General features: G+C 38.2%; 1 long non-coding RNA gene across 1 annotated transcript; it reads right to left on the reverse strand.

The window, feature by feature from the left end:
- Positions 1-203: 203 nt before the first annotated feature.
- Positions 204-20,871, reverse strand: LOC145820437 (uncharacterized). Its single transcript, XR_014361984.1, has 2 exons — positions 20,432-20,871; positions 204-543 (listed from the first exon to the last, which is right to left on the reverse strand). It is a non-coding gene; the product is annotated as an uncharacterized LOC145820437 (long non-coding RNA).
- Between the last annotated feature and the right edge of the window lie 1,351 nt (positions 20,872-22,222).

Consider the following 22,222-nt stretch of genomic DNA (forward strand, 5'->3'; position numbering starts at 1 on the left):
TTGTCCAATGAGCTGTGTATACATGGCAAAATAAAAACTTTTCTTATGTATATAATAACTCACACATTACATACATAAGCATATAATAACTTTTCCTATAGGGTAGGAACATAACCGGCCAGTAATCTTGGGATTACCTACGGTCTTAGACCAAAATCAAATTATAATTAATAATAGAGGGCAAAATGTGGAAGCAAAATACAGAAATTGTCCAATGAGCTGTGTATACATGGCAAAATAAAAACTTTTCTTATGTATATAATAACTCACACATTACATATATAAGCATATTATACATGTCCAAGATCATTCAAAAGTAGTCTTAACAAAACCAAGGTTATGTACAAACTTGGTCAAACATGACCACAAAAAAAAAAAAAAAACAAAAACAAAAACAAAAACAAAAACAAAAAACGAAAAACAAAAGAAGAACAAAGCAAAAGTATAGCCTTTTCCACGAGGCAACCTTGGTTGACCTCTCAAAACTTGGTTTTCTCACAGATCACTGGGGCTGGGGCTGGGCCTAGACATCCCACTACTCACCTACATACATATAAATAAAGAGTGAGCTAACGCCCCAATAAATAATACCAGAGTAAAGAGGTTAATGAATGAGATTCATTGAATAGATCATACTTGTAATGTAAACATTTGAAATACTCTTCTCATTCATGTCAGATTTATAAATCATAACAAAGCAAAATGACCTTGGGTCCAATATATCACATCTGTATACAAAACGACCCCGAATCCAACTCATATACAAAATGACCTCAGGTCCATCCATTATATGCAAAATAACCTTAGGTCCATCTATACAAAACGACATCAGGTCCTCTACTTTATGCTCACGGCATCGAATGGGCTGTCAGATTTACCGAACGGCCTTGGGCCCATTTCATATTCATATATCAATCACTTGCATACTCTATTACAAATCAAACAGATAGAATACTCATTCAGAGTGCAAATTCAAAAGTTCATAAACTTACCACATAGGTAACATTTAGAAGATAATACATACACAAAATATCATTACTAAGATATTATTCACAGTGTTCAGATGCTTGATTCGACCTTGCAATTGACCCTACATAATTCACAACACATTGGGTCATAATACAATTCAATTTGTTCCTTAGTTTGCTTAAATCTCTTAGGCTTCTTTCGTGTTCTTTAATTCATTTAGAATGCTTAATATGTGCCTAAGAAAGCTCAGAAATGAAAGAGAACAGAAATTGAAGCATAAAACAACTTTTCAACAGTTCCTGAAACAGGGCTCTTTGCTCGAGCGCAACTTTGGTTGCTTGAGTGGACCCCTTGGTTTGCAAAAGTACTATGTGAGAACCCAAATATAAAAATTAAGTAAATAATTAAATAATAACAATAATAATATTACAATCTCAAATATTTTGATGGTGAATCTTAAAGTGCAAATTAAATATTTGGAGGGTCTTGTAATTAATTTTAAAACCTAAAATAAATTTATGGTGAAAGTCTTCAATTTAAAGGCAAGATTTATTATTTAAAAATAAATAAATAAATAAATAAATAAAATAAAATTAAGTGTCAAATTAGTAAGCATATTTTGATCTAATAGTAGTTGTATTTTATTTAAATTAATGGAGAGATAAAATAAAATAAACACAAACCCTACTCTATTATTTGTTCACCACATAGGGCAACAACACAGCAGCCATGGGAGAGGGTTTGAGAGAAGGAAAAAAAGAAGATGTTGCAATCAAAGAACTTTTGAGTGTGTTGTGTTGTGTGTGATCATCAAAGATTAGCCCTCCTAAGTTTTCTTCTCTTCTTTCTTTGTTCTTCATCCTTATTCTATAATTATTTTATTCATTCATGGAGAGGTTGTAGGTTTATGTATTTTGTATATATATGTATAAGCTGTTAAGAAATCTGAGGAGCTAAATTTATGTGTAAAGAATGGGTGTAATTCTTAGTTCAAAATTCTGCACAGAATCGCAAACTTTAAAAATCAAGAAACCATATCAAACGGATGAATTCTAATATGAAATTTTTACAGTAGATCAATTACATATTGAATTGCATATCTGAATTTTTTCATAATTTTTGGGAGTCAAAATCCATATAAATTGAGGTATTCAAATCTGTCCAGGAAACCAGTCCGAAACAGTAAATTCGGGAGTGTTATTCTCTTTGGGTATAAATCCAAAAATTATCAAATTAGTGTCATTAAAACCGGTTACGAGTCTGGTTTTGTACGTTTTTGGCCTTGCATTGATTGCTCTTGTATATTAAGAGAATCGTCAATTTCTTTAAAGTGCTGCAAAAAACAACCTGTTTGGATATAATAAATTGTAGATAATTATTTTGATAAGCAAATCAAGTGAAACCAATTGGGTTTAAAACTTAGGATATATTAGATCATATTTGGAGGTTATTGGAATTTTTCGAATAGCGTGGAGTGGGTTTTGTAATTTTCAAAGTTAGCGAATAAGTTGGGAAGGCTTGTTTGAAATTCTATTTTATCTTAAAGTCACAATTAATTAAGTTTTGACCGGAATCCATGTCTTGGGTGATTTTAAACCTTGAAGAACATGAACTTAGGTAATATTTAAGAGTAATGGTGAGTTGGGTTGAGCCGTGTTAGTGCGCTTTAGTTGAGGTTACTTAGTTCCTATTTTTTAGTATTTTTAAATTAGCTGTGACGTGTAGTTTTTATACTTGGTTCAGGGCACTAGTTGGACTTTTATACTCTATTCGAGGATTATATTATTTCGGTTTCAGGTGAGTAGTTTCATGCTACGTATTTTTATAAATGTTCCCCTACCCTGAACTGTTAGAAAATTAAATTGTTGTTTCAAGACTAAACTGTTTTGATAAATTATTATATTATCAATTGAATCAAATTATTTCTGAAACATGTGTGAACTTGGCATACTGTAAACTATTTGTTTTGGTCTCATGTTTATAATGATGAACCACCATGTTTTGCAAAACTGATGTGTATTGATTATTGGGACCATGTGTGTATTTAGTCCAGAGAAATTATTCCATTGTGTGTGGTGACTCTGGCCACTAGGGAACAGATCCAGATTGGGTCGTGATGACTCTAGTGCTCAACGATTGTAAGGAAAAGACCTTTAAAAACAACTAGGACCTTCAATCGGATCGTCTTTGAAAAAAGGCCCAGGTGCCACCCTGAGGATGACTCTTAGTTCGGTATTGGATCCAACGGGGCTTATAGCCTTGAGAACTGCGTGGTATATTATTTGTTTTTCTTGGTACCCAGAAAATTATTGGTGTTCATGTTATAATCTGTTTTAAGTGGAAAATGTCGTTTATCATGTTCTTGCGAGACATGAGTATTTTAAGTGTTGAACTGTGGAACCTTCTTTTTGAAATAGATTGTATTTACCAAACTGTATGCCAATCTAGTTTTTGTGATATATATCTTATTTTGGAATTGAACCCTGTTTTCAAAACTGTATTTACTATCCATGTTGCTACGCACTAAGCTATCAGCTGACTTAGTTGTTTACCATTTCCAGGTGTTAGAAGGACTTAGAGTGGACTCATGGCGTAGCGGGGACTCAATTGCATGGACCTCTAGGGCATTCCTTTAGTCTAGAGTGTTATGTCAAGTTTGTGCATATTTATATTTATTCTTATCGAAGTTCATTTAGGATTATTTTTGATATATGAGTTGTTTATATCCCATAAGTTTGGATGGTTTTTTATTACGGTTGATTTTGCCGTTTATAATTGTGACATGTCTGAATTGAGTTTTGGTTATTTATTATTGGACTATTGTTCAGTTGTTCAATGTGATTGGATTCGTGTTTAGGCTTACGTGTGCCTTGGGCTAAGTCCCTGTGGGCCACGGCCGGTCATGCCCGGATTTGGGGTGTGACATACTAGTTGCTTGATTTTTAGGCTCGAGCCAACTTTTTGTCGCTCAAGCCATGAGTAATGCAAACCAGGGTTTGCTTGAGGACAGGTTTTGCCGTTTGAGCCACCATGCAATTCTCTGTAAAACTTCTGGAAGCTTAACTTTTACGCTCGAGCACCACTTCCTATGCTCGAGCGAACTGGTCGAATTCTGGAATTTCCAGAATTATGTTTGAAGCTCAAACTTGCAATTCAATGGTTCAAACTTTGCATGGTTGATACAAAAAACACTGAAAAACATTATTGAACATGAAAACATAGGTAATTTTCAACCAATTGTCCAAGATCATGGCCCATTTCTCAAATTTGAACCCAATCTTAAAGTTATACACCATGCATGTCTTAACTTCAATGCTCTTCTTTTCAAAACACAACAAGATGGCATGAAATGTATGAAACCATGAAAAACCTATAAGGTCTTGTCTTCTAGACCTCATGCATGTTTGAAATTCAAGAAATCTTAGCTCAAAAATGAAGGATCATGCATGCATGTACATTTTAATTTAATTCCTCCAATTCAAGGTGATTCATGCCTCTATTGTACAATTTCATGCAAATAAACTCAAAAACTAGATGAATTCAACTTCTACATGCTTTAACTACAAGGATTAAGGGAGAATTTCATACCTAGTGTGTGAATTCAAGTGTATCTTAGCTTAATTATCCAAGTCTCCTTTCAATTTCTTACAATTCTCCTTGTTCTCTCTCTAAGTCAAGTGTTCTTCTCTCTCTAAAGCTCTCTTGGTAGATGTTTGAGCTCAAAATGAGCTTAATCACTTGAATTAACATATATATATATATATATATATATATATACTTTATTAATCTTATTGGCTAATCAAAGCTTAGATTTAATCAAATAGGTTTAATTAAATCAAATTAATCTAATTATTTTGATCCGAATCGGTTTTTAATTAATTTTCACCATAGGCTTTAAAAATTATGATAATCACAACGGTATGATAAATTTTGGTTTCTATCGTCTCTACGACCTTCAATTTCAATTTATTACAACATACAAGAATAGATTTTCCTATAGTGGACAGTATGAATTCAAAACTACACATAATCACATAATTGGCATCCAATTTCACATTAAGCACATAATCACAAGTATAATTAAAGATTAGCAGTACAACAAAAAATGGGGTTATCACAGGTTATATATGCTAGTTTTATGTAAACGGTAGGTATGATTTTAAAAATAAATTGTTGATACAAAAATGAATTGATCAAGTGATTATTAATATCCAATCAACATAATTTTTTATATAGTTAAAATACTTGACAAACTCCACATATTGAATGATTTAAATCATTAAGAAAAACTCAAAATGAGTCGGACTGGACGGTCTAGTTGAAATACCAAATTAGAGAGGATACAATTATTTAGGCATATATTAGTAGCTTACGGCTTAAGGGAAATCAATAATATTAATTTTAGATGTTGAAATAATTAATAGGATTTATTTAGTTGCATAGATGCTGACATATGAAAGAAAAGCAATTTTTTCATCGAACTTATCGAAGGGTTTTTTTTTTTTTTTTTTTTAAATGGACTTATCGAAGGATTTTAGCTTAATGGTATCTGGTTTTTACAATGGACTCATCGAACTTATGAAATGGAATTCGTAGGTCTTTGGTTTTTACAATGGTATCTGGCCTTTATTTTGTCACCACATATTTCCGATACTCAAAGGTTAAAGCATTGCGATCGATCATGGTTATTTGAGACTGATTACACAACAAATTAAATGACCAAACACATGGGAAAATAATTATTTAAATAAATGTTCCAAAATATATATTGGAGTTTCTACTCATTTATATTTAAAAGATCATTACGTTGAGATTTACAAAATTAGGAATTAAACTTGTACATACGAACTTGTAAATATTATAAAAGCTCACTGTACTTCTACTTCATATTTTAATTCTTGAAACAAGTTATACATCTCTTTTTTAATCATTACCTCTTAAAAATTGATAAACAACTTATAAGTAAATGGGAAATTTAGCTATAAACCCCTTTTACCTTCCTTTCATTGTTAAAAGGACTAAGAAAAAAATTATACTTTCTAAACCCCCTCATAATTATAAAATCTTGCATAAAGGACAAAATTTATTATTTAAATATTTTATAAGACTATTATACCCTCAACTTCTGCATATATAATCAGCTTCGTCATCAACTGTATCATAATCACCATAGTTGCATCTTCCAAGCTTCAGCAGAAGGTCGTCGACAAGCCGCCGCCATAGTAGCGTCTTCCAAGCTTCAGCAGAAGGTCCTCTCTTCATCTTCATAATCAGCAACGATGAGGCTTTGAGTATGTTGAAATCGAATGAGGATGTCGTTAGAGATTTGAAAGCTAGGGTTTCGGAGCAGATGGAGATTCGGAGTGCGGTGGAGATGGCTCAATTGGAAGCGGAGAAGAAACATGATGAGGTTGTTGATGAGATGCTGGCGATGTTGAATGCGAAGGTTGAAGCTTCGAGATTGAAAGAAGTTGAACAGGAGGTTGGGAAGGATGTGGATGAGGAACAGTAGAATATATGTATATATATATTTGTGTGTATGAGTGTTGTTGAACACATGTATTCTTTTTCATTGAGATGTGTGATTGTAGATCGAGTTTTAGAAGTTTTTCGTTTCAATTAGATATGTGGATTTGTTGATTAATTTGTTTTGTTTTTGTTTGTTTGTTTTTTTTGAAGTTTTTTTCTCAATTAGATATGTTGATTTGTTGATTAATTTGTTTTGTTTTTGTTTGTTTGTTTGTTTTTGATTTATTTTTGTTATTTTTTATCTAATTTCATTTGACAGAACCAGAGTAAAATTTTACTCTGGTTCTATTGCTCTGTTTTTTTCATTTGACAGAACCAGAGTAAAATTTTACTTTTATACAAAGTAAAATTTTACTTTTGTGTAGAGTCTAACATTTTACTAGTTTTTCAGAATAAAATTTTACTTTTAGTTTCAGAGTGTAACATTTTACTCTTATTCAGAGTAAAATTTTACTTTCATACAGAGTAAAATTTTACTCTGAAATATATAGTAAATATGGCTTAATAGGAGAACTGATAGATATGATGGTAATATAGTAAAAAAAATAAGTTTTAAAATATTAGGGGGTTTTGAAAGTACTTATATAATTCTTGTCTTTTTTAAAGACAAATTAGATAGTGAGGGGGCTATCACCAAATCCCCCTAAGTAAATTGCCGAGTGACAAGTATTATACTGAAAATATAAGGGTTATAAAATCCCTATGCATAAACATTTAACTTAAAATTGATCTAATGATAAAAATTTCAGTTAAAACAAATAAGTTATTTATGTTTAGTTTAGATAATAGGAATCCATTTCAAAAATCATGTCCAGATGAATATATACATACCCACAGGCAGAACAGATCAAAAGGTCACCGGAATGACAATAGATTAGAGGGTTACATTAATAGTGAAGACAGATCAATGGGTCAGTAGGTTTATGACAATATATAGATGTATGGACTACAGAGGTGGCTCGTGCAGACTTTAGAGGTCGCTCTCACAATAGTGTAACACTTAGTTCCGCATAATACTTTACTCCACTCTAAAGGGTCACATAAGTGATTGATCGAAGACAATCGAAATAACTTTCAATAAATATTAAAGTCCCCAAAAGACATGGGACCTCCATACTTTTGTGGTGGTATTGTTAGAATTTTTAATCCTATATTTTAAGTTGTATTTATTTTGGCAAATTCTGTTCCATAACATTGTTTCTTTCTTTCTTGGCTTTTTTATTTTTTTATTTTTTATCTTAGTTGGTTTTGTTTTTATTTCATCTCTTAAGCATGTGGATTATCTTCTTGGGGTTCTAAACTTGATTGTTGCAGAAGATGGATTGGTATGTGACATAGGTTTTGTTTGACCTTGTGTTGTTGATAAAAGTATGAGGAAAAGATTGCTAAAGTTTATTGTCTGTTTTGTTTGTCAATATTAGACTTAGACTTTTTGTAATTGATTTGTTGCTTTTCTTTGGAAGTCAAGCAAGTGTGATTTGCATCCAAAAAGGGTGGCTGTTTGTTTGCCAAAACATGGAGTAGACTATGAAAGAACAATGAAGATTTTCTTGATCAAAAGTCTAAAAGAGCAGGTGAACCAACATGCTTGTTCGTGGACGTAAACGTCACAACTGTGCTCGTGATTTGGCAAGTCCAAAAAACAAACTCCCCAAAGTTTTGTCTTCATCCCTCGAAGGGTGGTTGCACCGGCGACCCCATGACCGCGGTCGCAATTATGGTGTGCACTCCCGGAAAGTTTTTTGGTCCTGGCCTGTTTAAGGCATGTGTGCCTGGTTTGTTCCGTATCTTTTTCACCCATTTTCTATGCACTCTCTCCTAAGCTCCTCTGAGTATTTTTATCTTTGGAAAAATCATTTTTATGAGTGAAATACATTTTTGTGAGAGAAATCATTTTATTGTAGAGAATTTTCGCTAAGTGTTCGAGAGTGAACTTTGTAGTGAGGATTACTTTTAATACTCTCATGTACTTGATGATTCGTTAGCATCTAAGAACCTTAAGCTAATCATTAAGTTGTTCCAACTCCTTCACACCTTTCAACTGTGAACCTTCTCAGCAGATTTTGATACTGTAGAGTTCAGTGGATTCCGAAGCCATTAGCGTCGTACGTGGTGATTCGACATCCGTGGAGGAGATCTAGTGGAGGAAGAAGAGTGACTCGTAAGAAGAGTAAACACGTGAGCCCGGAGTGGCCTTTGTAAAATATCTCTTATACTCTTTTCTTTCATAGTGGATTGTTCGCTTGGTTGAGGGCCCGTGGTTTTTTTTATCACAACTTGGTGGATTCTAATTGTGATTTTTCCATACAAAAAATATTTTGTGTCGTGGATTGATTTTCTCCTGCTCTATCTCTTTTCTATATTGATTATAGTTGTGTAATTTTTAATTTGGATTACTTAAATCGATAATCACATATCATGGAACAAATCTAGATTTTCAAAAGGATTTTCGATAAAACTAGATTTTTCAGGTATTTACAGAAATATTTATTGAGATTATCAATTATCAAATTATTATCAAAGTCACATTTAGGGCAAGTTTGGGAAGTCCCTATTTTAGCCAAAAAAATCACTACTAAAAAGTCAATTCTTCTCTCTACTTTACAGTAGAGCTGGGCATAAGGTTATCCAACCCGCGAAAACTGCCCAACCCGAATTGCCTGTGCCTATTTGGGTGGTTTCGCAAAATTGTTAGAGTCGGATGCGGTTTAAGATTTTCTTGTTTTGCGGGTTGCGGGTGTATATAATTTTTTTTTCTAATTTGGACCAACATATTTTTTTGTAAGTATGTAACCCTAATCTTCTCTTCTCTCACTCATTTTAATCTGATTATCAAACCTATAGGCTCTAACATTATAACATTATAATAATATCACACACTGCCTTGTTTAAAATACTTATTATTCTATTGGAATTTTTTTCAATTTTTGCAAATCTAGTTATGTGATTTTTTTGTTCTATGTTAGTTTTTATTTAATTTTCATTCTAATTTTTTGTAATTTAGTCTTAGTGGATAATAGTATTGAATCTCCCGCAATCAAAAATATTTTTAAAATGAAAGAAAAAATAAACCAAATAATCAATTTTTAAAGGAAAAAAAATCAATCCGCAAACCGCCTGCAACTGCCCGCATATCCGTGAACCCTATCCATACGAGTTCAATTTTCCCCAAACCGCAAACATGCACTACAAGAAAAGGGGTAAAACAACACGGAAGCAATAGCGACGGCGCGCCTCCCGTCGCAAAAAATGGTTTTTTGCGACGGCAACTTTTACCGTCGCAAATAAAGGATTTAGCGACGGCGTTTGTCCCGTTGGTAATAAAACCACGCGGGTAGTTAGTAAATGCCAAATTATTAGTGACGGCGTTTTTTACCGTCGCAAAAAAAAATAGTTTTGAGACGGCATATGTTTGCTGTCGCAAACAGTGGCCATTTGCGACGGCAAACTTCTGTCGCAAAAAGGGGTTTATTAAAACGGCGCTATTTTTTGATGTAATTACTAACCATCGGCGACGGTGTAAAATGAACCGTCGCAAAAAGTTAAAAAAAAAACTACCCCCGCCCTTCCCTTTCATCTTCCCGCTTGATGATTTCAGCCAAATCCCTAATCTTCGAAACATTTTTTTCCCCCAAATTCCACAAACTAGCTACGAAGGCGAACGGATCTCTCTACCGGTGGTGCGGCGGCGACGACAACGGCTCCGGTTGGTCCGACAACGACAACGGCTTTGGTTGGTCCGGCGACGATGATAACGGCTCTCTCTGCATATGCTCTCTCTCTCTCTCTCTCTCTCTCTGTCTCTCATAATGTATGGATTTCTTCAGTTTACATGTTGCAGGCCTCATAAGAATTCATTACTCAGTGTTGTGTTAATTTCTTCTGGTATGAAAATTTGAAAAAGACTTGATACAGCTAACAATCATAGGTTGAGACCTAAATGAGGTTATACATTATTTTCTTTGGGCTAAGAGTAATGGTACCTTAAGTACTAATGAGATGAAGTTATGTATATTCGGCAATCTATAGATTGTGTAAATCAGTAATATTGCAAAAAATTATAAATTAGTGATAAGAAGATTTTATTTATAAATTTTGTTGGTGATAAGTAGATTTTATAGTGATGTTTGTCTATTTATCTGGTTTAACTGAAAAATTATAATTTACTTTGCGCTAAAGTTATATAGACTGTTATGGAAAATTAGTGAGAAAATAAAAACAAAACATGAAAAATCTATTAACAGCTAATAAAGAATTCAAAGTTTTTCTCTTTAAATTTGAAGTTTTCAAATCTGGGGAAAGAATTTGAAACTTGGAATCTTATGACAGGTTGGGTGAGCCTCTGTTGGATTCAAATATTCTTCTTTTTCTCCCAACTTGTAATATGCTAGTTTCTATTCATATTATTTTGATTCATGCTAACAGAATATATATCTATATATTTTTAACTTTTTGTTGAAGATCAGTATTGGGTTTACTTCATTGTGGTCATTAAGTAAGGATCTAGTGTTTGATACTTGTCATGTGGAGTTGGATTTGTGATGTAGCTCCTGAACCTTGAAATACTTTGTTTAGTATATGGTTGTTCAAGTTCAAGTTCAAGTTCAACTTTTTGACTTTCTAGATAAAAAATAGCATCTTGATGAAATGGTTAGAAGCACAATCTTGTTCCTTGCAGTTCTGTGCTTGTATTTTAGGATTGAATAGAAGTGCATTAAAACTAATATTTGCATATAGTTTGTAAATTGTAGCTACTACATGGTATGCAGTTCTGCCCTACTGATGTTCTCCCATCAAATCGGTAAATAACTAACTGGGATAAGACCACCTACCTATTTGAGAGAAATTGGTCGGATAGGTATCATGGTACATGAATACGTAGGTATTATATTTAGAGTTACTTTGATGAGATATTTTTGTGCATGTGTACAGATGATGGATAAGAGTTGGATTGATTTGCCAAATAGGATGTCGAGCGAATACATTAATGGGATTGATGAATTCCTTGTGTTTGCCTACACCAATACGATTGAAGGTTCGATGATCAGTTGTCCGTGTAGGAAGTGTGAGAATCGATACTATTTTGTACGAGAGGGTGTACGGGAGCATCTGATTTTGAATGGTTTTTTAAAAAAATACAAACATTGGATTAATCATGGGGAATCTTACGTATCTCTGCATAATAATCGAGAAAATAAAATATTAACTAATTTAGACATTGGGGATAATATAATTGGAATGATACAAGGGGCTATGGGAAATCCACATGCCGGTACAAGTGTTGAGGGTGATGAACCACAGGGGCCTGATCCCCATGCATCTGAACCCCAGCTCGGTCCAAATGTAGAGACTGCAAAGTATTTCAAACTTCTTCAAGATGCACAAAGTGAATTGTATCCGGGTTGTCAGAAGTTCACATCTTTGTCATTCATTGTTCGACTTTTACATTTGAAAGTGCTTAATCAGTGGACAGACAAGTCTGTTGACATGTAGCTTGAGTTATTGAATGAGGCGTTCCCGTTGGGTGTGAAACTCCCGGACTCATATTATAAAGCTCAAAAGGTCACAACAGATTTGGGCTTCACGTATGAGATGTGGGATGCATGTCCGAACAGTTGCATGTTGTTTCGAAACGAGGACGCCAATCCTGATAAATGTGTCATATGCAACAGTTCTAGATGGAAATCAAATAGTGATGGTGGTTCAAATGGTCCTAACAAAGGTGGCAAACAAATAGCTGCAAAACAGATGAGGTATTTTCCTTTAAAGCCAAGGCTGCAGAAGTTGTTTATGTCATCCAAGACGGCCAAGTTCATGAGATGGCATGCAGAGGAACGAACTGATGATGGCGTCTTCAGGCATCCTGCTGACTCCCTTGCATGGAAAGATTTTGACCATCAGAATATTGACTTTAGTAATGATTACCGAAGTGTAAGGCTTGGCTTAGCATATGATGGTTTTAACCCATTCAGGACGATGAACATAGTTCATAGCACTTGGTCTGTTATGCTCATTCCATACAACTTGCGGCCATGGATGTGCATGAAGCAACCATTTCTAATTTTATCCGTGCTTATTGACTTGTGGGAGAAGACGGGGCTCGAATCGGGTTCCCGGTTTGGGAGTTAGAGCCGGATTTTACTTTAGGCAAATTAGTTCCTTAAGAAACTAGAATTCGAGGTGTTAACGCCCCAAAATAACCAAACGGGGTCAGTTTAGCACGAAACTTGGCACACACGACCGCCTAGGCACGAGATACTTATGGGAGAAGACGGGGCTCGAATCGGGTTCCCGGTTTGGGAGTTAGAGCCGGATTTTACTTTAGGGAAACTACTTCCTTAAGAAACTTGAATTCGAGGTGTTAACGCCCCAAAATCACCAAACGGCGCCGGTTTAGCACGAAACTTGGCACACGCGACTGGCTAGGCACGAGAGACTTGTGGGAGAAGACGGGACTCGAATCGGGTTCCCGGTTTGGGAGTTAGAGCCGGATTTCACTTTAGGCAAACTAGTTCCTTAAGAAACTTGAATTCGAGGTGTTAACGCCCCAAAATCACCAAACGGCGTCGGTTTAGCACGAAACTTGGCGCACGCGACCGCCTAGGCACGAGAGACTTGTGGGAGAAGACGGGGCTCGAATCGGGTTCTCGGTTTGGGAGTTAGAGCCGAATTTCACTTTACGGAAACTACTTCCTTAAGAAACTTAAATTCGATGTGTTAACGCCCCAAAATCACCAAGCGGCGTCGGTTTAACACGAAACGTGGCACACGCGACCGCCTAGGCACGAGAGACTTGTGGAAGAAGACGGGGCTTGAATCGGGTTCCCGATTTGGGAGTTAGAGCCGGATTTCACTTTAGGAAAACTACTTCCTTAAGAAACTTGAATTCGAGGTGTTAACGCCCCAAAATCACCAAACGGCGTCGGTTTAGCACGGAACTTGGCACACACGACCTCCTAGGCACGAGAGACTTGTGGGAGAAGACGAGCCTCGAATCGGTTTCCCGATTTGGGAGTTAGAGCCGGATTTCACTTTAGGCAAACTAGTTCCTTAAGAAACTTGAATTCGAGGCGTTAATGCTCCAAAATCACCAAACGACGTCGGTTTAGCACGAAACTTGGCACACGCGACCGCCTAGGCACGAGAGACTTGTGGGAGAAGGCGGGGCTCGAATCGGGTTCCTGGTTTGGGAGTTAGAGCCGGATTTCACTTTAGGGAAATTACTTCCTTAAGAAATTTGAATTCGAGGTGTTAGTGCCCCAAAATCACCAAACGGCGTCGGTTTAGCACGAAACTGGGCACACACGACCTCCTAGGCACGAGAAACTTATGGGAGAAGACGGGGCTCGAATCGGGTTCCCGGTTTGGGAGTTAGAGCTGGATTTTACTTTAGGGAAACTAGTTCCTTAAGAAACTTGAATTCGAGGCATTAATGCTCCAAAATCACCAAACGACGTCGGTTTAGCACGAAACTTGGCACACGCAACTGCCTAGGCACGGGAGACTTGTGGGAGAAAACGGGGCTCGAATCGGGTTTCCGGTTTGGGAGTTAGAGCTGGATTTCACTTTAGGTAAACTAGTCCTTAAGAAACTTGAATTCGAGGTGTTAACGCCCCAAAATCACCAAACGGCGTCGGTTTAGCACGAAACTTGGCACACGCGACCGCCTAGGCACGAGAGACTTGTGGGAGAAGACGGGGCTCGAATCGGGTTTCTGGTTTGGGAGTTAGAGCCGGATTTCACTTTAGGGAAACTACTTCATTAAAAACTTGAATTCAAGGTGTTAACGCCCCAAAATCACCAAACGGCATCGGTTTAGCACGAAACTTGGCACACGCGACTGCCTAGGCACGAGAGACTTGTGGGAGAAGACGGGGCTCGAATCGAGTTCCCGGTTTGGGAGTTAGAGCCGGATTTCACTTTAGGTAAACTAGTTCCTTAAGAAACTTTAATTCGAGGTGTTAATGCCCCAAAATCACCAAACGGCGTCGGTTTAGCACGAAACTTGGCACACCCGACCTCCTTGGCACGAGACACTTATGGGAGAAGACGGGGCTCGAATCGGGTTCCCGGTTTAGGAGTTGGAGCCGGATTTCACTTTAGGCAAACTAGTTCCTTAAGAAACTTGAATTCGAGGCGTTAATGCTCCAAAATCACCAAACGACGTCGGTTTAGCACGAAACTTGGCACACGCGACCGCCTAGGCACGAGAGACTTGTGGGAGAAGACGGGGCTCGAATCGGGTTCTCGGTTTGGGAGTTAGAGCCGGATTTCACTTTAGGTAAACAACTTCCTTAAGAAACTTGAATTCGATGTGTTAACGCCCCAAAATCACCAAACGGCATCGGTTTGGCACGAAACTTGGCACACCCAACCGCCTAGGCACGAGAGACTTGTAGGAGAAGACAGGGCTCGAATCGGGTTCCCGGTTTGGGAGTTAGAGCCGGATTTCACTTTAGGTAAACTACTTCCTGAAGAAACTTGAATTCGAGGTGTTAACGCCCCAAAATCACCAAACGGCGTCGGTTTAGCACGAAGCTTGGCACACACGACCGCCTAGGCACGAGAGACTTTTGGGAGAAGAGGGGGCTCGAATCGGGTTCCCGGTTTGGAGTTAGAGCCGGATTTCACTTTAGGGAAACTACTTCCTTAAGAAACTTGAATTTGAGGTGTTAACGCCCCAAAATAACCAAACGCCGTCGGTTTAGCACGAAACTTGGCACACACGACCTCCTAGGCACGAGAGACGTGTGGAAGAAGACGGGGCTCGAATCGGGTTCCCGGCTTGGGAGTTAAAGCCGGATTTCACTTTAGGCAAACTAGTTCCTTAAGAAACTTGAATTCGAGGCTTTAATGCTCCAAAATCACCAAACGGCGTCGGTTTAGCACGAAACTTGGCACAAACGACCACCTAGGCACGAGAGACTTGTGGGAGAAGACGACGCTCGAATCGGGTTCCCGGTTTGGGAGTTAGAGCCGGATTTCACCTTAGGCAAACTAGTTCCTTAAGAAACTTGAATTCGAGGTGTTAACGCTCCAAAATCTCCAAACGACGTCGGTTTAGCACGAAACTTGGCGCACGCGACCGCCTAGGCACGAGAGACTAGTGGGAGAAGATGGGGCTTGAATCGGGTTCCCGGTTTGGGAGTTAGAGCCGGATTTCACTTTAGGGAAACTATTTCCTTAAGAAACTTGAATTCGAGGCGTTAATGCTCCAAAATCACCAAACGACGTCGGTTTAGCACGAAACTTGGCACACGCGACCGCCTAGGCACGAGAGACTTGTAGGGGAAGACGGGGCTCGAATCGGGTTCCCGATTTGGGAGTTAGAGCCGGATTTTACTTTAGGTAAACTAGTTCTTTAAGAAACTTGAATTCGAGGTGTTAACACCCCAAAATCACCAAACGGCGTTGGTTTAGCACGAAACTTGCCACACGGGACCGCCTAGGCATGAGAGACTTGTGGGAGAAGACGAGGCTCGAATCGGGTTCCCGGTTTGGGAGTTAGAGCCGGATTTCACTTTAGGGAAACTACTTTCTTAAGAAACTTGAATTCGAGGTGTTAACCCCCCAAAATCACCAAACGACGTCGGTTTAGCATGAAACATGGCACACACGACCTCCTAGGCACGAGAGACTTGTGGGAGAAGACGGGGCTTGAATCGGGTTCCCGATTTGGGAGTTGGAGCCAGATTTCACTTTAGGCAAACTAGTTCCTTAAGAAACTTGAATTCGAGGCGTTAATGCTCCAAAATCACCAAACGACGTCAGCTTAGGACGAAACTTGGCACACCCGACCGCCTACGCACGAGAGCTTGTGGAAGAAGATGGGGCTCGAATCGGGTTCCCAGTTTGGGAGTTAGAGCCGGATTTCACTTTAAGGAAACTACTTCCTTAAGAAACTTCAATTCGAGATGTTAACGCCCCAAAATCATCAAAAGGCGTCGGTTTAGCACGAAACTTGGCACACACGACCTCCTAGGCACGAGAGACTTGTGGGAGAAGACGGGACTCGAATCGGGTTCCCGGTTTGGGAGTTAGAGCCGGATTTCACTTTAGGCAAACTAGTTCTTTAAGAAACTTAAATTCGAGGCGTTAATGCTCCAAAATCACCAAACAACTTCGGTTTAGCGCGAAACTTGGCACACGCGACCGTTAAGGCGCGAGAGACTTGTGGGAGAAGACGGGGCCCGAATCGGGTTCCCGGTTTGGGAGTTAGAGCCGGATTTCACTTTGGGTAAACTACTTCCTTAAGAAACTTGAATTCGAGGTGTTAACGCCCCAAAATCATGAAACGGCGTCGTTTTAGCACGAAACTTGGCACACACGACCGCCTAGGCACGAGAGACTTGTGGGGGAAGACGGGGCTCGAATCGGGTTCCCGGTTTGGCAGTTAGAGCCGGATTTCACTTTAGGCAAACTACTTCCTTAAGAAACTTGAATTTCATGTGTTAACGCCCCAAAATCACCAAACGGCGTCGGTATAGCACGAAATTTGGCTAGCACGAACGCCTAGGCACGAGAGACCTGTGGGAGAAGACGGGGCTCGAATCGGGTTCCAGGTTTGGGAGTTAGAGCCGGATTTCACTTTAGGGAAACTACTTCCTTAAGAAACTTGAATTCGAGGTGTTAACGCCCAAAAATCACCAAACGGCGTCGGTTTAGCACGAAACTTGGCACACACGACCTCCTAGGCACGAGAGACTTGTGGGAGAAGACAGGGCTCGAATCGGGTTCTTAGTTTGGGAGTTAGAGCCGGATTTCACTTTAGGCAAACTAGTTACTTAAGAAACTTGAATTCGAGGCGTTAATGCTCCAAAATCACCAAACGGCGTCGGTTTAGCACGAAACTTGGCACACGCGACTGCCTACGCACGAGAGACTTGTGGGAGAAGACGGGGCTCGAATCGGGTTCCCAGTTTGGGAGTTAGAGCCGGATTTCACTTTAGGGAAACTACTTCCTTAAGAAACTTGAATTCGAGGTGTTAACGCCCCAAAATCACCAAACGGCGTCGGTTTAGCAAGAAACTTGGCACACGCGACCGCCTAGGCACGAGAGACTTGTGGGAGAAGGCGGGGCTCGAATCGGGTTTCCGGTTTGGGAGTTAGAGCCGGATTTCACTTTAGGGAAACTACTTCCTTAAGAAACTTGAATTCTAGGTGTTAATGCTCCAAAATCACCAAACGACGTCGGTTTAGCACGAAACTTGGCACACGCGACCGCCTAGGCACGAGAGACTTGTGGGAGAAGACGGGGCTCGAATCGGGTTCCCGGTTTGGGAGTTAGAGCCGGATTTCACTTTAGGCAAACTAGTTCCTTAAGAAACTTGAATTCGAGGAGTTAATGCTCCAAAATCACCAAACGACGTCGGTTTAGCACGAAACTTGGCACACGCGACCGCCTAGGCACGAGAGACTTGTGGGAGATGACGGGGCTCGAATCGGGTTCCCGGTTTGGGAGTTAGAGCAGATTTCACTTTAGGTAAACTACTTCCTTAAGAAACTTGAATTCGAGGTGTTAACGCCCCAAAATCACCAAACGGCGTCGGCTTAGCACGAAACTTGGCACACACGACCGCCTAGGCCTGAGAGACTTGTGGGAGAAGACGGCGCTCGAATCGGGTTCCCAGTTTGGGAGTTAGAGCCGGATTTCACTTTAGGTAAACTACTTGCTTATGAAACTTGAATTCGAGGTGTTAATGCCCCAATATCACCAAACGGCGTCGGTTTAGCACGAAACTTGGCACACACGACCTCCTAGGCACGAGAGACTTGTGGGAGAAGACGGGGCTCGAATCGGGTTTCCAGTTTGGGAGTTATAGCCGGATTTCACTTTAGAAAAACTAGTTCCTTAAGAAACTTGAATTCGAGGCGTTAATGCTCCAAAATCACCAAACGACGTCGGTTTAGCACGTAACTTGGCACACGCGACCGCCTAGGCACGAGAGACTTGTGGGAGAAGACGGGGCTCGAATCGGATTCCCGGTTTGGGAGTTAGAGTCGGATTTCTGTCTAGTCAAAATTATTTACTAAACTATCTTTCTAATTATATAGTAGTCAATTTTTTTTTATATTTTTCTGTAATTAAAATATTAACACTATTATATGGTTATTAATTATTTCTATCTTGTTTTTTTTCAGATATTTCCTGAGTAGCAGTTTGCTTCTTGTGGAATGCGGGCGTATAAAGATTATGACCAACTTTTGTTTTTGTAACCCACGAAAGAATCAAGAAGAAAACTTTTGGTTTTGATTTTGATTTATGTTATTTAAATTTGTGAACAACATTATGTATTTAGTGGCATAATTTTTATTGTTATGAATTTTTATTTATGTATTGTTATGAATGGAACAACATTATGAATTTTCATTATTTGTCAACTTTTGTTTATGTATGTATTTATATTATTATGTAATTTTTGAATTTTTTTATAGTTATTTTTCATTTTATACAGGTTATTTTAATTTTTTTAATACTTTCCCAACAGGTTTTTTTTTTTTTTTTTTTTTTTTGAGACGGCATAATTACCCGTCGCAAAAAAAATTCTACGAGGCTTTTGCGACGGCAGCCATACTGTCGCAAAAGCCATGGAATGTAATTGAAAATAAAACCTTTAGCGACGGCTCAGGTTGCCGTCGGCAATAGTTATCAGCTACGACACTTTTAGCGACGGCATTATTGCCGTCTCAAATAACCCATTTTAGCGACGGAAATACTGTACCGTCGCAAAAACTCAGATTTTCTTCCATTATTGGCGACAGAACATTGCCATCGCAAAAAAAAGCAGTCTCCCGTTGCAAAAAACAATGGCGACGGCACTTACCGTCGCTAAAGCCCTTTTGCAACCCCCTTTGTCGCGACCCCCACGTGCCGTCGCAAAAAGTATTAGAGACGGCGTATGGACCATTTGCGACGGCGTTTTGCCGTCGCAAAAACACTTTTTTTTTTGTAGTGATGTGGACAGGTCCAAACTGCAAACTAAACGGTCAAAAACAAATCTACGAGCACCCCTACTTTTCAGTATGTCTTTTTTGTAAAAAGTTAAAAAATTAACTAAAATAATTAGTTCAAAAAACAAATCATAATAAACAGTTATATCTATGAGTTATCTTTTTTATACAAATAGGGTTCAATAAATAATACATTTAAAACAATAACATAATTTGCAACGCATAATTTTATAATTTAAAACATAATATAATTCACCTTTTACTAAATTACAATTCTGAATACAGATTGAACCAATTGGCTACTCAATTGTTTTATCAAATTTCCCACTCTCCACTTGCTACTGAAATAAACTGCATGTGTGGGCCCTTTTTGCCGCACGTTCAGGAACACCTAGGTTGCGAAAACGTTTTCAAGGTGTTTCCACAGCGTCAGGATCCTCCACAGTTTAAGTCTGAAGTGATATCCCTTTATCCAATCCAACGGTTAAAAACAAAACTAACCAAAATAACGTGTATCGGTTAATAATTTCAAAAAAAAAAAAAAAAAAAAAAAAAAAAAAAAAAAAAAAAAAAATCAGCTTTATTCCTGCAAAAATATGAAGCAATAGAAAGAGAGAGAGAGAGAGAAAAAAAAGGGCTGAGAAGGAGGAGCAGGATGTCGCCGGCCCGCCCCTTCCCACCCCCAACGCGCCACTGCCGCCGCATTTGAAGAAATAAGTTGTGCTGAAGCAGAGTATTGATAGGGCTTTAGCCCAATTTGCACATTCCAAAAGAAGATACTTGGAAATGATCCAGATTGATTGGAAACAGAACACATAATTCAAAACAGAAAGACAATTAATATATCCAGATTAGCAAATTGATTAAATCAAACAAACTTTCACTATCTTCGATTCTGAAATTGATTCCTCCCAAACAAATTTATGAAATTCAATGACAGATATATGAATGTAGAGAGAGAGAGAGAAAGAGAGAGAGAGACCTGATCAACCATCTTGTGCTTGAGGATGGTGCTGCGATCGAGGACTTTCATGGCGACACTCTCACCACTCTCCGTGCACTGAGCGAACTTCACCTTCGCGAGGTTACCTTCACCGATCGTCCTCCCCACTTCGTACTTCCCAACCTTTCTCACCACCATCTCTCTCTCTCTCTCTCTCTCGGAAGAAGCTTTACCCTTAGTTGATTGTATAATAAGTAAGCAAATTGGTGTTTGTCTCCTTAGAATCGAAGAGAGATAATAGAGAATTTTGAGCTCCAGCCTAACAGCAGAGAAAAGGAAAGCTTGTTTGGCAGGCGAGAAAAAAAAAGAAGCAAGGCCAAGTTGTCTGGCTTTTTTTCTCGGTCGGAATTCCTGGAAAATTTGTATGCGTTTTTGTCTTTGTTTACTATTTTTTGTTTGATTCTGAAGAATATATTTACCAAAAAAAATAAAAGAAGAAGAATATAAGAAGAAAGGATTATTATTATTATTATTATTATTATTTTTTTTGAAATTACTAACCAAAATGTTTTTAACCGTTGGATTGAAACACTTAAGGAGATCACTCCAGACTTTTAACTCTAGAGGATCCTGGCGCGTTTCGACACTCCTCGGTTTCATCTTTATTCCTGAAGCTTAAAAATTTTAAATCGCGCAAACATCTAAAAGCTCAAACCAGGTTTGATTCTCAAACACCGACCTATCACAAACACTCCAGGTTCTGAAAAAGAGAAAAACAAGTAGTCCGAAAGGCTCGCTCAAATTGGGTCCGAGACCTGAGACATCACACCACCCAATCTCCACTATTTTATATGTAATTTAGTGGTTTTCTACTCCGTCTTCTGCTATATATGGATATATTGATATCTGAGTTGCATGCCTCTATTTTCATGGGTGTTTGTTAATGCATAGACAAATTAGGCACACCACTTGTTCACTACTAGGCAGACCAAAAAATGGGTTGTACTCTGTATTTGTTTATGCTAAAAAATTACTCTGATTTTTAATTTATTTTTTCTTAGGAATTTGTTTGTTATATATCAATATTTCTTTGATCAGTTTATAGCTCACTTTTTTATCAGTTCATGTATTACCCAAATGAAGATAAGCTAGCGCTATTATGTATGACACGCACCAATTTAATCACCAAACCGAAACACAAAATTTTGAAGTCCATTGAACCTAAAGATGTCTATTACTAAACATTATCTTTTCTTTTACTAGACAAACATTTTGAGGTCATATACTGTGTAATTTTATACTCTTATGCTTTTCATATAATGTTCGTCACTCTACCGTGTGTTTATAACTATTGTACACTTTCAGGTTATGAGTCTTAGGGAGAGGTTTTAACCACTTGTTCATAAGTTTTGGGAGTAGCAGGACCAAGGCTTAGAGTAGATATAGTGTACTTTGTATATTTGTAAACATAGTCTGGCTCCAAGTTGTAACCAGACAGCTTTAAACGCCTAATGGCCTTTCTGATATAAATAAATAGAAGTTGCGATGCATGTTTTAAAAATATAAATATTTAGGTACCCTTTTGTTTTATTTCTGCCTGCATTATTAATCTGGTAATTTTAGATAATGGCCTTTGGTAACCTTAGTTGCTGGTCGGTTTGTGTACCAAGGTTGGGTAGAGAAGGAAATCAGAAAATTTGAATAGAGTGATGTTCGAAATCGTGGGTTTGCCTAAGTAGTCATGGATCTGGGAACCCAATCGTAGAAAAGACTCTCTTTAAGCGAACCAGCCTATCCTTTGTATGGGGCTTACACAGTATTCAGATGGAC

The sequence above is a fragment of the Camellia sinensis genome, chromosome 2 (genome assembly GCF_055761805.1).
Source record: "Camellia sinensis isolate YWXY chromosome 2, ASM5576180v1, whole genome shotgun sequence".
NCBI lineage: Eukaryota > Viridiplantae > Streptophyta > Magnoliopsida > Ericales > Theaceae > Camellia > Camellia sinensis.